General features: G+C 38.7%; 2 pseudogenes; one reads left to right on the top strand and one right to left on the bottom strand.

Annotated features, from left to right (window-relative positions):
- Positions 1–2,404: 2,404 nt before the first annotated feature.
- Positions 2,405–4,625, bottom strand: LOC147881950 (uncharacterized; annotated as a pseudogene).
- Positions 4,626–4,804: 179 nt separating this feature from the next.
- Positions 4,805–5,293, top strand: LOC147881949 (tubulin alpha-1 chain pseudogene; annotated as a pseudogene).
- The last annotated feature ends 12,399 nt before the right edge of the window (positions 5,294–17,692 follow it).

Below are 17,692 nucleotides of genomic sequence, written 5' to 3'. Positions count from 1 at the left end.
ATGATGATACATGTATGGATTGCCATTTATCTACTAGATCTAGCATCACCACAAATATTGGACACTACTAAGGTTTAATTTCCTTGCTAGACGTGTATCTTGGGGCAACAGACCAACATATCATTGGTTTCATCAACCCATAGATAAGATAGAGCTCATCATCTATAGGCTAGAAGTTTATGGACATGCTTTTAGATTACAAGATTGCAACCACAAAAAAAACATCCCTTGCTCTCAATATCAGTAACCAAAAGCCTACACATATACAACTTACAAGAGTGCACCAAGCAAGTGCTGCTTATAACTATACCAAAACCTGCCAACTTCACTGTACAAAAAGTAAAGAAAAGCCAAGCATTAGCTTACAAACCACTCCAAAATGAGCAATGGGATGGAGCATGCTACATGTTACTTTCCCATATGCCAACCTAGATCAACCTTACTAGAAAACCAAAGTGGGACCAACCAACTTGATTTGCAAACCAAAAAATGAGCAATGGGATGGGACACACTGCACATTTCTTTTCCATAAGCCAATCTAGATCAACCTTTTTGGAAAACCAAAGTGGACCAACCAACTTGATTTGTAAATAAGAAAATGAGACCTCAAAAGCTTGCCATCTCCATTAGCCATGGCCAACCTAGAAAAACCAAAAGCACACATTATAATCTCTCTAAAGCATGCATGGCACTGATATTCATAAACCAAGGGCGAGCATACAGAGGCAATTTCCAATACATATACTTACCAAAATTTGCACCATGCAAACCTACATCAACCTTACAAAACTTCCCATCTTCATCGTGCATGCCATGGCTATTTTACAACCCACAAGAAGCAAATCGATCCACACATATAGTGATAAAAAACTTTGGCATTCTAGCTTGCATAAGTAGCCATAGAAAAAGCAAGTTGACCCAGCAACTTGATTTGCAAATCAAAAAATGAGACCACAAAAAATATGCCATCTCCATCAACCATGGGCAACCAAGAAAAACCAAAAGCACACATTATAATCTCTTCAAATATCTACAAACCAAAGGCAAGCATACAAACCAAAGCAAGACTTTTTCCAATATATACTGCTTACCAAATCTACACCATGCCAACCTACATCAACCCTACAAAAACTTTCCATCTTCATTGTAGATGCCCTTGCTAGCTTCCAACCACAAAAAATTGAGCTAGCCACCCATACATCCAAAAACTGAGCTAGCCTGGCAAAAACTAAGCTAGCCACCCATACATATAATAATCAAAACCTTTTCCATGCTAGCTTGCATGAGCCACTCTAGCAAAACTAGACTGATTCAACCACCATGACAAAATCCTGCATGCCACTCAATGGACAGCTTGGAATAACCAAAAGAAGTAACGCATGTCTCCAACTGAAATTTTAATAAGAAAGCTTTAATGATAAGATATATACAACCAGGAGTATCCAAAATACAAGAGAGCTTCAATGATAGGCAAAGAGTCTCTGCAAAATTCAACTGCTCCAACCACCATGGCAAAGACTTGAATGCCATGCTATGGACAGCCTGGTATAACCAAAAGAAGTAAAGCATGTCTCCAACTGAGTTTCCAAAAGGCAAGCTGTTAATGATAAGCGACCACCCTAGCAAAACAAAACTATTCCAACCACCTTGGCAAACCAAACTATTCTAACCAACTTGGCAAAACCAAGCTGATCATTACCCCACAAAACCAAACTAACCAAACCGATATGAGATTCAAAATAGCTCCATAGTGCATACCATAGTATGACCAACGTGGGATAACGAAAATATTTATGACAATCTCTCCAACCATGTCTTTAATCGAGATTTAGATAAGCAAGATTTAATGATAAATTAAGCATTCTTCAACGACACATTCAAGTTTACTGAAATTGACATGTAATGATCGTGCTCATAAATTTAATGCAACCACACTCTAAACATCATGAATACATGCATCTCAAAAATTAACCCATAGACACTACTGGCTATTTGAAAATCAAATTATACATGCATACTCTGAATTTTGTGCAACCATATTCTAAACATCATGAATACATGGAGCTGAGAAATGAACCCATATATACTATGATCTATTTAAAAATTAAAGTAAACTTACTTTTCAATGTCGTAAGGTACCATATATATGCCGTGAAGTCTTTGCTCCATTGCCCCATGCTTCAATACCCTTTATAAAGTCAAACTCTTCAACACTTGGGCCCTCAATGGAAATGTGCATCAATGTTGATAAGTTTTGTGTCACAAGCTAATTTCGACAATGAGTTTTGATCATGTTTTGAGAAGAGAATCCCCTCTCACAGATTGCTGTACTTGAACATTGGCCATTGCAACTTCACTCAGTTGAAACATCATAGGGTACTTAGTGCGAAGAACATCAGTACAACTAACATAGCTCCATATATCCTTCAAAGGCCATGTCTTCCAACAATGAGAGGCGGCTTGCACTTTGAACACTTGAAATTGTTTTTTTCAAAGCTCTACCATCAATCAAGCTATCAAAACCTTTCCCATTGCTGGTTATAGGATTTCCATAGAATTGTAATAATGAACTCAATTCTTCTCCTCCAAAAGATTTTAGAAGTTGCCCAAGTGGAAAAGATGATGGCCATAGTATTTTCAAGTAGCTCAATATTGTATTATCTTCAAACCTCTCTTTTAAACTATCTAAGTACTTAATATTCTTTTTGAAACTTTATGGCAACAATCAAATCAAATCCAATCAGACATTTTTGTATTATAGCACCACAAAACATATCGCCTTTTAGTGCACTCCTCAATTTTGCAATATGTCCACTAGTAGACCCATAGTCGGATATGATAGGAAAGCCCCTCTATCATAATTCCATGCATTAATGTCAATTATCGGATCGGCAATAAATTCCATTTGTATCATGCCAATAGTCGCATTCACAAAACCTAATACACTTGTAATATCCACAAAGCTATTTTGAAAAACGTAGCTTAGATGAGCAATGTGATCTACTAGGTCTCCAAGAAAATGAAAGGAATATATAAATTCAAACTTTGACACTGTCTCATAAAGAGAATGATTTTTCAGCCTTCAAGAATGCTAATAGTGGCTCAATAACTTCACAAACATTTGCAATCACCTTGTGCCTACACAACCACTATATAATATGAATCCTCTTCATATGTAGTGTTTTGCAATCAAACTCTTCTTCCAATTTGGTTAACTTCAATATGCGTGAAGAGCTCTTTTTGAGAAAGGATCCTATCTCATTTAGAGTTGAATCAATCTTATGAGCAGACTCACATTGCTTTAATGCATCAGAGGCACACAGATGTATTCGACGTGCAACACAATGGATAGAAGTTAGAAAAGGAATGGACTTCTTCAACAATGTAGCCACACCTTTACCTTTTCCTGTCATGAGACAAAAGCACCATTTGATCCAAAGCTCAACATTTTTGTCTCATCAATCTCATGAGATGCAAAAAACGGATTCAAAGTAGCATGTGACCCCTTTGTAGTTTTATCTTCCACCTCAATAAGTCCCAAGAAAGATGCACAAGGTGAGTGCTTCCACATATAACTCCCATAGATTATCATATGCTCAACCACAGATATGTCAGTAGACTCATCCACATAGATACCAAAGACTGATGATTGTTTCAATCTCTAAATTGTTTCCTTGCAAATGGAATTAGCTATAAAAGAAACAAAGGTAGATGCAGCTTTGTCATTATAGTAAGTTTTTTTGTCCCACAACATCTCAAAAGACTCAGCAAAGGTGCAAGCTTCAAGAATGCCATATCATGCTTAGCAAGGAAATAAGCAGGCCGAAATGCATTTAACACACTAGAGTCCACATTGTTAAGAGTTCACGCTCAACATCATGTGATCATGTGCGCATAGCACCATCACGTGATCATATGTGCATAGCACTAACCTTATAGAGTGCTATAAAGGAAAGGGTTAGATCCCCTAACCCTAACCCTAAACGGGTTTGTATATATTCTATTTTTTCAACTAAATCTAGTTTATAGTTAGTCATTTGTGGTGTGCTCTCTAGCTGTGCCCTCTCTCCTCATCTCCACTCTTCTCCTCTCCCCTCTTCATATTTTGTCATGGTTTCAGAGCTCCCTTGCTTTCCGCTAAGACATTGTGATCCTTGAGAGCGCAAGAGAGATTGAGAGCTTCTCGAGTGTTCTTGTGAGAGTTCACTTCCGTAGAGAAAAGTTTTTGTTCATTGCATTGAGAGAAAATTTCCATCCATTGAGTGTTTTCCGTTCGAGAGAGTGTGTCTTCATCATTTTTTAGCTCTTCTGTGGAGTTCATCTCCCTATCCGATTCGGATCAAAAAGCTCTCGATTCTGCTTCATGGAGCTTCAATTATGCTCATTTTAGGTGTGAGGGAGAAGGATGTCTCTGGTTTCCAAGGCTAGTTGAGGTCCATTCTTTTTCGATTCATGTTGTGTAGTTCTACTTCCCAAGCTTAGTGCGAGGCACTGCATTTTTTGGTACTTGACTTGCTCAAAGTTGAGTTGCAGTTCAGGTGCCTATTCAAGGACCAGTCAGCTCTTTTGCATCCAAAGCTCCTTGCATTGCAAGCTATCACCAACGAGACCTCTTGAAATGCCATCAATGAAGTGATTGATCATTAGCAACCACAACAGCTCTAACTAAAGCTCCTTTGAGCTCACGGAGCTCATGGGCAGACTTTAACATCCACAAACAGTGCTCACGATGACTGGCATCTAGGTCAGTAATGCTTGCTAGGAGCTCTACTGCCTCGAGCGTGGTATTCAGCCCGATGGCCAAATGTCAAGCGACAAGACTTTTGGTGGTGGTGATGATGCGTTCAACACCTTCGTCAGCAAGACTGGTGCAGGGAAACATGTTCCCCGTGCTATTTTCCTCGATCTAGAGCCCACTGTGATCGACGAGGTGTGCACTAGGACTCATCGTCAGCTCTTCCATCCTGAGCAACTCATTAGTGGCAAGGAAGATGCTGCTAACAATTTTGCCTGCGGTCACTACACGATCGGCAAGGAGATTGTTGATCTTTGCCTTGTCGATCGCATCCAGAAGCTGGCAGACAACTGTACCAAGCTTCAAGGATTTCTGGTATTTCATGCCATAGGTGGGGGTACTCGATCTAGCCAAGGTTCCTTGCTTCTCCGTTTACCCTTCATCCACAAATGCTCCACAAAGAGGCATCTGCTTCCAAGGCAACCTTCACAGGCTGCTGCTCTCCAACAGCTACATTGCAGAGCCCTCTCATCATCTGACCAGGGTAAAGTACAATGAGGGTGTCATGGGAGACTTGGGTATAGGTGAGGCCATGGTGAGACATAACCAGTAATGCAACACTGGCTACTATCCGTCTCTCTCGCATGTGCGGAAGAGATGACATGCATGCATGCATGCGCACGTGCGCATGTGCACACACACATGCATGCACACACCATGAATTTTCAATTAATAATCAATGAACTAAACTCTTGTATACATAATTTTAGATGGATTTTACTACTAATGGAAATATCCAACGTGAAAGATGGTTCATTGAGATCTTTTTCACCATATTGGCTTTTAATAGTTTTTTCAATTAACTTTTGAGCCACTATGGTGTGGCATCATATGAAATTTTGGTCCTTTTAAGGTTGGGTCACAATGAAAAGATTTTGTGTCCATGGTTGGAGCAAATTAGCTTAATCCTATCATTAGTTTATGATGCCATGCACTAATCAAACCTTGAGGAATGATTGACTAGGGAAAGTGAATTCCAAACTATATCCCTAAGGAGATATTTATGTGAATATCTCATGTTGTTGGATGTTTATGTGAGCCAAATTTTGGCATAGGGAGAAGTGCCTAATATTAATGTTTCATCTCATCATATCTCTTAGCACAAGAAGTAGGATAGTCCACAAATGTAGCTTTTAATGATGATGCTCACTTGTGGATTATCCAACACTTCATGGATATTTTTTCACAATATCGAGGGAGGCATGTTGCTCTCCTTGCATGATATGCACCACTGTCTCTACTTAGCCTTGATGCACGATGCTCAAGCTTCTCCAAATCTACACAGTACCAGCCTCTTGCACTACTGACTCCGAAATCGGCATCGCTCCAGAATCGACATCGCTCCAGAATCAGCATCACTCCATCTCTGTCCAGGTTAAGGTTATCCAAAAGTCCACCTTAGTACATGTGGCAAATGGATGGGTCTCTAACTATGGTTAGTTTCAATCTTATATGTTGGTTAGTAGAACGATAGATGGCAGATAGGCCCTGATCTGGGTTTGGTCAATTGACCCTGGGTTTGTTCACTGCCATGTGGTAATCCTTATCTACCACATCATCTTATTTGCCACATCATTACCAATTGCCATGTCATCACAACCATGTCAACAGTCCACATCATTTGCCACATCATCACTACCATGTCATCAATGACACAACATCTGCCATATCACTAGTGCCATGTCATCAGTACCACATCATCATTGCCATGTCACCTTGCTGACATCGTCATTTGCTACATCATCAGTACCATGTGGCACACTGGACCTCTGCAGGCACACAAAGTGCTCCACAGTCACTGCATGTGACAACTCCTGCCACCTCAGCACAAGCTCCACTGGCACACCTCTTGCTAAGCATAGTGCCACATCATCACTGCATGTGACCCACAATGACACATCATCATTGAGCACCATTTGCACTCCTTTTGCCCCTCCACCTAGATCAAGTCGTATCTCTTGATCCAAGAAGAATTTGAGGGCGCTCTAAAAAGAAAAGTCACTCGTTTTTTTGTGCTCTACGCGTCGTCACATCAACGCACATTTCGGTGCAAGTTACACTCACATTTTAGCCTCACCGCGACATAACCACTTCATGCACATTTGCCTCTACATCGACGCATCTAACCCAGCACTTAAAAAGAACAAAAGAAAAGGAATTATTTGCTATTCTTTCATTGATCGACGGTTGGTATAAATCTAGATCAGAGTAGACTAGATCGCCATAGAGGGGACGCTTTGAATTTCCCCAAGTTTCACATCATTACATTACCTAAAACCTTACATTCATCAGTTCAGTGAGCAGGCATCAGAGAGTACAGAGGCATTGCAGATTGTTTCAGTGGGCAAATAGCACTTGATTTTGCACACATATGCCACCATTGTTAAGCCTATTTGGCTATCTCACAGCATCGTGCACATCATTTCAGCCTTGTAAAGCCTCTTGGCTATTCCCAATATCATTGCCACAAGCCTTGTAATATACATCAGATTTTTTATATTGCAGTTCTATCTTCACCGATGGTTTAGAGATTCCACTTGGCACAATCAGTGTATTTGTAGTTGATTTATACAGAAGCTTTCACGACACTTTTGAGTACATTTCTTGCACCTTGTCTATGACTAGCAACCTCAATCTGGAAGCATCTACTAAGTTAGACAACTCCAATTACAGTACATGGAAATGTCGAATGGAGACGATTCTTGTACTTCAGGACAAATGGGAGTATGTCGATGGGTCTACACCTAGACCATTGGACGATTCAACCACCAGTAGGTCTACATCTGTTGTCACAGCACTAGCAACGGGATCTATAGCTACACAAACAATTTCTGCACCAGTAGCAGATCTTGCCATTGCTCGAGCTTAGGCAGAATGGGATAAAAAAGACAAGTACACCTATCATCCGATCAAGCAGAATGTGCAAGATGTCATGCTAGGATAGCTCAACACAGTCAAGACATCGAAATAAGCATGGGATATGTTCGTAGCTCTCTACGAGTCCAAGAACGCATCCAGGAATCTCACCCTGAGAAACTAGATCAACCAGAGTTTTTGCAACAGCACAATGAAACCGGTCATGCTTATGTACTCTACATAAAAGACTACAACAATCAACTTGCAGCAGCAGGAGAGACTATGGACCCTGCATAAATGGTTCCAGTAATCCTGAATGGACTAGGAGAGGGATACGAGAATCTAGTCTAGAGTATTGCCATCCAACGGCAAATTTCAACACTAGAAGAACTTCAGTCAGTCCTACTTTGGTGAAGAACTCGGGACTCATGCCATACAAGCACAAAAAGGTCATTCTAATGATCAAGCATTCACAGCTTCAGATAGAAGCTCATCATCAGTAACAAAGTCATCAGCAAAATCAGCATCAGCATCAGCATCAACATCATCCTCAGCAACATTAGAATCAGCAAAGAGGAAATCATTAGAACCGAGGAAGATTTCAAGGAAGAGGGAATGCATCCACCAATATGTCAAACATTCAGTGCAACTACTGTCACAAGTTTGGACACTATGAAAGAGATTGCTGCAAGTAGCAATACGACCAAGGCGGTCAATCCAAAAGTGATCGAGGGAATTTTTGAGGCAGAGGAAATCATCATGGGGTGGACATTCTAGTCAGAATCATTTTGCAAATCAACATGGAAATATGTTTCGTACAAGTGAGGAAATGCAGCAGATTGATACAGTGTATCTAGACAGTGTATCTAGACTCTGATTTCAGTCCCAAAGAGGATTTCAACTATCAAGTCGACCAAGTGGAATAGGATCCTTGGTATATCAACAGTGGTGCATCATCTCACATGACAAATCATTAGGAATGGTTCACAGAAATCGAAAAGATATCATCTACACAATAGACAATACACCTAATTCGGTTCAAGAGATAGGCGTTATCCCTATGAACAATTTCACTAGTACAAAAGGATTGGTGAAAGATGTGCTCTATGTTCCAAAGCTCAGCAAGAGCCTTTTGTTAGTAGGTCAAATGACGGAACACAATTACAGAGTCATCTTCGATGGTGATGAATGCACTATCAAAGATAAATCCAAAAGATGTCAGCTACTAGTATAGCAAAAGGTGTAAAAGAAGGACGCTTATACAGAATGCTAGCTACAGTACCAGATAAGCATGCCATGTCAGCTCAACTGCAACAGATGCCATTATCTGCAAAATGGCACAAGAGATATGGTCATGTCAACTTCAAGTACTTGTTAGATCTCAGGAATCAGAATATGGCAATTAGGATTCCGAAGCTACAGTTTCTTGGAAAAGTTTGCAAAGCATGCTGCTTCGGCAAACAAAAGCGAACCAAATTTGGCAGAAGTACCTCTCGTGCATGAGGTATTCTCGATTCAATACATACAGATGTATGGGGTTATGCCCAGACTCGCAGCGTCAATGGTTCACTTTACTACTTGACTTTCTAAAGTGTTTTCCAGATTTCAAGAATTTAAAGCCATGGTAGAAAACCAGATAGGCAGAAAGATCAAGGTCATGAGATCAGATAGAGGAGGTGAATACATGTCTTCAGCATTCATAAACTTTTGCAGAAGTCACGACATATGAAGACAATTCACGTGCAGATACTCCTCAGCAGAATGCAAGAGCTGAAAGGAAGAATGGGACTTTAGCAGATAGTGCTAGAGCAATGCTTAGTGAAAAGCATCTTCTGAATCAGTATTGGGCAAAAGCAATAGCTACAGCAAACTACTTGCTTAATCGGCTTCCTACTGAACCGATACAGGGCATGACTCCTTATCAAGCATTCACTGGACACAAGCCACACATTGGACACCACAAAGTAATTATCTCTAGAGATGTAATCTTTGATGAGGAATCAGAATGGAAAACCTCACCTACACAGGAGATAGAAGCATCGACTTCACAATCATCTACAGAACAGGTTGATGAAGAAGAGCAAGAATTGCTAGCAACACCCCAAGCAATGCCACAGTAGCTTAGACGGTCTACTAGGGAAAGCAGACCTCTAGCCAAATTGACATATGCTCAGAAAGGCAAAGCTATTCAGGTGGAAACCACCAACTATGCTCTTATGACAACTGTCATGGCTACAGAAGAGCTAGTGTACTTCGAAGATGCAGCAGACAAGGCAGAATGGCACACTGCTATGAATGAAGAAATGGATGCTTTGTATAAGAACAACACTTGGGATTTATGCGACCTTCCACCAAGAAAGAAAGCCATAGCAAACAAATGGGTATACAAAGTGAAGCACAATCCAGATGGCAGTATTCAAAGATACAAAGCCAGATTAGTTGCAAAAGGATTTTCACAGCAATATGGTCAAGATTATGATGAGACTTATGCTTCAGTAGCAAAGATGGATCCCATACAGTTCTTGATATCACTAGTGACACTCAGCAGATGGAATGTGTATCAGCTCGATGTCAAAAATGCATTTCTTAATCGTTACCTAGATGAGGAAGTCTACATGCAACAACCAGCAGGTTATGTTGGACCAAGAAAGGAGAATAAGTTTTGTCATCTCAAGAGAAGTCTCTCCGGCTTAAAGCAAGCACCTAGAAGTTGGTGCAGTAGAATTGACAAGCATTTTGCTAATCTAGAATACATGAAATCCAATGCAGATCATACTCTCTACTACAAAGTTTAAGGGGAGGACATTACTATTGCACTTTTGTACGTAGATGATATGATTGTGACAGGAAGCAAGGATAGCTTCATTAGAAAATTGAAACAAGACTTATCTACAGAGTTCGACATAAAAGATCTTGGACTTATGCACTGTTGTCTTGGAATTGAGTCCTGGAGAGATTCAGATAGCACATTCATGAGTCAACTCAAGTATGTTGATAGTTTCCTGAAGAAGTTTCATATGGCAGATTGCAAGATTGCAGCCACTCCTATGGAATAGAGTTTAAAACTTGCTAAAGATTCAGAAAAGCCTACAGTCAATGACAGATACTATAGGTAGCTCATTGGATCTCTTATATATCTGACTATCACTCGGCCAGATATTTGTTATGTAGTAAGCTCACTAGCACAGTTTATGGCGAATCCAAAATAGTCTCACTGGAATGCAGCCAAAAGAGTCTTGAGATACATCAGAGTTACAAGATAGTTTGGGATAGAATACAGAGGAAGTCATCCATGGTTGCATGGATACTGTGACAGTGACTATGCGGAGATCATGAGACTAGGAGATCGACATAGGGATATGCATTTTTCCTTGGTCAAGGTGCTATATCATGGTTGTCAAACAAACAGCCAACTCTTTCTTTGTCTTTAACTGAAGCAGAATATAGGGCACTCACTACAGGTGCATGTGAGGCTATATGGCTCAAAAGACTATAATTAGAAACATATTACTTTGATGAGTCAAAGCCAACAACAATATACTGTGATAATCAATCGACTCAAGCATTGGCTAAGAATCTAGTATATCACTCCAGGACAAAGCACATTGATGTCAGAGAGCACTTACATTAGAGAAAGAGTGTTACTTGGTGACATCACACTGTAGCATTGTGATAGCAAAGAGAATGTTGCAAACATCTTTACCAAACCACTTGGTAAAGAGCTATTCGAGAAACACTGACTAGTTGACGCAGAGGAAGGACATTCCCATTAAAGGGGTGTGATGGAATGTAATGCTCAGTCCTTCTTTGATTCCCCAGAATCATCATCTTGAGGGAAGGCCTACTTCATGATGTTGATCTTTAGGGAAGGTGTTGAGAGTTCATGCTCAACATCATGTGATCATGTGTGCATAGCACCATCATGTGATCATATGTGCATAGCACTAACCTTATAGAGTGCTATAAAGGAAAGGGTTAGATCCCCTAACCGTAACCTTAAATGGGCTTGTATATATTCTATTTTTTCAACTACATTTAGTGTACAGTTAGTCATTTGTGGTGTGCTCTCTAGCTATGCCCTCTCTCCTCATCTCCACTCTTCTCCTCTCCCCTCTTCATATTTTGTCACACATTTGCATGTTGCTTCTTAATTCCATCTACTAGAGCTCTTTGACCATAACCTTGTGCATATGCTGCTTGCATGTGTGGATGTCCTTATCTTTTCATCTTTATTTTAGTGTTGTTTGTTTTGTGATTTTGGTGTCTTGAGTAGGTATAGATAGCACCCCCAACATTTCATTTTGAAACAGTATTCGATTGCAGTTTTGGAATAGTTTTGTCCTCTATCTCTTAGGAACATAATAATAGGTCATCAAACCTTTGTGCTCATGATTTTTTTTTGAAATACATAATTATTATTAGAACATATTGATGTCCAATTATAAAGTTTTATTTTAATATTGTTTATTAATTCCCTAGATAAGGTAACTAGGAAGTGCTCCATTTTCTCTAGTTTGCACTCTTACTAGTTATGTTCATTTCAAACTAGTAAATGATATAGAGAATCCTCTTCTTTTCCTATACAGAGAACGTCTCAAAGTTCCTTGTGAATTATCAAGCTTAGGACTTTGAGCTTCATCATCCTCGGCACCAATTCTGAAACTTTGAGCTTAACACTACCAGCTTCCTCATGCCTCTGCTCGATTGCCGCAGAGTTGTAAGAACCGAAGCTCATGGTTGCTTAGTGGCTTGCACTCCAATGCCTCCACATTCATTGCTCAAAGGAAACGGACTTTGGACATGCTTGCAATGTCCCAGCCTTGGACTTTCCCTGAGAACCATCGAATTGATTGTCGACAAGGACGAACAACAAAGTGAAATATCAGTGCAGAGTCGTAAACACACGCAAATTTTTGAAATGATAGCCAAGACCAATGTCTACCTTGAGGTAATGTGCATTCATCTCCTCCATATCCTCTACATCGCTTCTTCCTGCCTCCAGGTCGACGATGTAGCGTGTGCCCGAATCTCTCGCGTGCCTGCTTGCGAGCACGAGGAACACATCATGCACATTCACTATCACAGTGCCATATTTTTCGTGTTCCACAATGAATGACTGATCGCGTAGACACTCCAGGTAGTCATCGCTATCATTCTCGTTGAGAACATCTTGCACAACCTCCCACTTCTCATCTAGAAACGCTTCTTGAGTAGCATTTGGCAGCAAGTCTATGCTTGTCTCTAGCTTTGTGAAAACCTTCTCCTCCCCTTGTAGCTGAGAGTCCTCTTCCCGTCGCAGGCAGTCGGCTAACCCCTTCCACACTTTCGGAGAGCGTTTCTTTTTGTCAATGAAGTATGCACCATACACTCTGATGATCAGGGGAAGGCTGCTGCATAGTGAAACGCTAGCATGTATGTACCATACTTGTTTAGGACCTTTCCATCAAAGACATAGTTTTTCACATTGAGGAACCAGGATAGCCTTAACTACAGGTCCATTCCTCTCCTCTTCAACCCAATTCTCTACTTCATACAATGCTAGGAAAGGAACATTATCAAATAGATGGAGTGAAGGGTATGTTTTCTTCTTTGAGAGTAACAACTCTAGGTTTCTTTTCATCATCAGAATTGGGGAACCGAAACAATGACCTTTTACCTAGGGTCTTGTTGGAAATGGGAGGAAGGGAAGAAAGTAGGACGGATGCAACACCACTAACAAATGAGGGACTTGCAACATTTCATGATGGAGGAGAGATTTCTTGAGCCAGGAAAGTTTTGCCCTTTGACTCAGCAGCACCAAAAACCTCTGTTGACAATAGGGAAACATAAGGACATTAAGAAATACAGTTTTTGCAATGAGTTAAACTGAAAATAGATACAAAACAGAGATTAGCAGTTCTAATGTTCACTTGCAAAAAGAATGGACACAATTTGCAGAAATAGATTATGAATCAAACATTTACTTACTACTCTTTGTGGCACATTTCAACAACAAAAAATTCCCTATGCAAGGCAATGCAGGGAATCATTAGAGAATTTCACCAAATAGGAAGATTTTCCTAGATAGTGAAATTCATTAGTAATTCCCTACATAGTCTAACTAGGAAATGTTCCATTTTCCCTAGTTTGCACACTTCCTAGTTATAGTCTAGTAAATGATATAGAGAATCCTCTTTTTCTTTGTAAGACAAACTAGGAAATGCCCCATTTTTCATAGTTTGCAAACTTCCTGGTTATGAACTAGTAAACAATATTGAGAATCTTCTATTTCCCTATATAGGGAGAACGTGAAATAAGTGATTTTGTCTAAGTTATATCATTTAAGAAATGAAGCACTCATGTTTCACATTTTTATATGTAGCAATTTGAACTTTTAAAGTACCTAGAGCAATAAGCAATTGTTACTAGAATTACCTTAACTCACATTATCTACACTAACATTCAACAAAACCATCAAAAAGATTATGGAGTTCTCTTTAATATTTTTACAAATAATAAGAAGGTAAAAAGTCCATTTGTTATTACAATATTCAAAAGAAAAAGCAAAAAAGTTCTACTATAAGAAATATAAGACAACCAAAGAGAGCTAAAAGAGCTCTACATAACATCTTTGAAGACTTATTTGAATCAAGCTAAATGTCATATCAAAATCTCTATATCTTCCAAACTAAGCACATCAGATTTTTCCATGAATCTAACTTTTTGACTTTCAATAAGCCAATGCACAATGTCCCTTATCATAATGTTACTGGCTAGTTTCTTGATGTCTGTAGAGTACTGTTTGAAGCTACTCTCCATCTTTTTAAGCTTCACATATGTACTTTTTAAGGAAAAGTACATATCATGAATTGTGTGGACTCCCATGTATTTCAAAAGTATCCTCTCCATATTTTCCTCTGAAAGGTCATCCACCTGAGGGCATGATAACAAAACAAGTGACAATATATTAACAAATTCGAAGCAAATGATTTAAATAATCAAGCCTAATGTAAAAGGCTGTTTCATACTCTTTTATACTCGCTTGAAATCGTAGTCACCTCCATGTCTATACCTTGAATATCTTTTAAGTTCTAATTCAAATAAAAATTTGAGATTAAAATCAAGGTATAAAGACTTAAAATCATAGAAAATAAATTCTAAATATAAGAATACCTTGCATCTCTTTCCTTGGGATTTATCACTTCTTTGCACGGTCTTCTGTTCTAAGTGATCTCTTATTTTTTCACTCACCTATGAATGATAAACAACAAGTAGTGTTAATGCCATTGGAAAGAATTATGTAAAGAATACAAGCATACAAAGTGCTTGCTTTACTTTTAAACGGTATTGCATAAATGAAAACTTTTACCTTTCTCTTTCATTCACTTTTTCTAGACATTTCATTCGTACAATCAATCACATTTGATATTGGATCCTAAAAATATGACAAAATTAAATTTAAACTTGTCTAAAAAGAAGATGCTGATCACAATTGAATCAAAGAAAATAGCTTCAATCATAAGCATATCTAAAAGATAAAGGCAATTCATGCCTTATCTTCATTTGCAGTGATGTCACCATGAAGCATCTTAGAAAATGTCATCTCATTCATATCAGCATTCGCTTCACCATAAGAATCCTGACATAAAATATTCAAGATAGATGAATTGTGAATAACTGAATGGTTAATAATACTTTTTCAAAATAGAAGACAACTCATGATTGAAACTTACACATCTAATCAGAGTGATAATACTCAAACCCTTCAAATCTCTTCGCTATGAACTTATCTATCTACACAAAAGAACATATGATTTTATTAAAGAAAACATTTTATATTCTTTATAAAATTAAAAACATATCTTTTATTGGAAATGCTTCAACAACCTCAGATGTTGGACATCCTTGTCCATAAAATTCTCCTCCAATAGAAACTGAATTTCCAATAGACTGCCAATGAATTAAATAATCCAAGTAAGATGTCACATAAATTACATGAAAAAGTATAAATTTTTACTAAAAGTAGAGAACCATTCAAGGTATTAATTTAAACATACCTTCTTTGAAATTGGATTACGTGGAGACTCATCAATACAAGGAGTAGTTGCTTGAGGCTCCATATATCTCTACAAAGTTTCAAATAGACATACAAAATTTTATTAAACTCTTATAGATCATTTTGAAATCCAAAGGAATGAGAACTTAGTTAAATTGGTATACGATATTCTTAATTTTTCTTAAAAAAACATATCTTTCAAATGCGTCAACAACTTGAGATGTTGAATATCCTTGTTCATGAAATTCCTCTCTAATAGAAATAGAATCTCCAATAGACTGCTAAAGAGTTAAATAATCCAAGTAAGAAGTGGCACAAATTATGCAAATAAATACAAATTTTTACTTCATGCTAGAGAACCATTAAATGTATTGAACATACCTTCTTTGAAATTGAATTATGTGGAGACTTGTCAATACAAGGACTAGTTGCTTCAAGCTCCAGATTTCTTTGAACTTTGCTCGTTTCGTCCTTTGAAACACAATAGAATACATTGACTAGATCATATCTATATTGCAAATATACAGTTTTATAAAATATCACATAATTGAAAGGCCAACTCACATTATTTACAAGGGTCCTCTTCTTCGAGTATTTCCTGCTAGACTGCTTTGAGGAGATCCACCACCTGTATATATCTTCCTCTCCAGCTATATTCAACTCCACTAACTTTAGAGGCACTATCTCATGATGACGCTCATGGATGATGCCTTTAATATGCTGTTGTTCTTCCTTTTTATGCCGAAGATCTATAACAGTCTCTATTCCCTCGAACCACCTTCGTACACGATAGTAGTTTTCTAACAATAGAGAATGCTGGTCTCTAAAGCACTTTTCTAGGAGCTCTTTTCCATATAGCTTGTTCTTATCCCTATAGATCATTTTGGGTGGTTTAAACACCTCATCATATGTAGGTGTAAAACTTACCCCTGAGATCGGAGGAACGGAAACTTGAGATTTATCTTGCAAAGAGAGATGCTCCTTGTTCTCTTTGAAGGACACATCCTTTGATTCATCTCCCATAGGCATTTTCCCTATATAAAAAACATACGTGCCATATATTCAGCCCCCTCTCTCATATCTAAATGCAAAAACATACATGCCATAAATTCAGCCCCCCCTCTTACATCCAAATGCAAAAACATCATTAGGAAAAAAGGAAGCTCATTTTGGGGCCCTGTAAGAAATTCACTATTTTCTGTTTTCTCTCTCTACAAAAGCAAGAAAATATGGATACTTGCGTGAGAAATGTCAGTGTGAAAAGGAATAAATATATTCTTTCACATGCTTTACATTCAATGTTCATATAAGAGCAACACTTTTCTGTGCAGAATTTGGTGATTCTGACACCGCAGACGCGTCCGGAACGGCCCAAAACCCCAAAAACGGCACTGGAAACGCTGGAATCGGACATCCAGAGACCCGGAAACGGCCAAAAAAGGCCGAAAAGTGGGATTTGCAGCAAAAGATTCAAAAGGTGCCACATCGCGTTTTGCTGCAAATCCCACTTTTCGGGCTTTTTTGGCCGTTTCCAGAAGGTGCCAGATCGCGTTTTGCTGCAAATCCTACTTTTCGGCCTTTTTTGGCCGTTTTCGAGCCTCCGGATGTCCGATTCCAGCGTTTCCAGTGCCGTTTTTGGGGTTTTGGGCCGTTCCGGACGCGTTTGCGGTGTCAGAATCACCAAATTCTGCACAGAAAATAAATTTTTAAAAGATTCAAATTAGATCACCTCATTAATGTGACATGCTTCTACGAACATATAGTACTATTTCTTTTTCTTATTTTCATCTTCTTTTGTTGAATTTTCAACGTTACGTTGGCCCACTCCTGATTAGTTGAGAGCCTATTTTCTCTCACTTCTAAAAGGCCCCAAAATGAGCTCCCTTTTTTCCTAATGAAATGCCAAAAATTCAGCCACCTTCTTTCTCTAAGTGGATAACATACGTGCCATAAAGTCAGCCACATGCATTCTCCAAATGGATCTACACACATGCCATAAATTAAAC

Source organism: Dipteris shenzhenensis, chromosome 30 (assembly GCF_047967505.1).
Source record: "Dipteris shenzhenensis isolate YYH24624 ecotype China chromosome 30, Dip_SZ_1.0, whole genome shotgun sequence".
Lineage (NCBI taxonomy): Eukaryota > Viridiplantae > Streptophyta > Polypodiopsida > Gleicheniales > Dipteridaceae > Dipteris > Dipteris shenzhenensis.
Note: the sequence above shows the minus strand (reverse complement) of the source record. Positions and strands in the feature narration are given on the sequence as shown.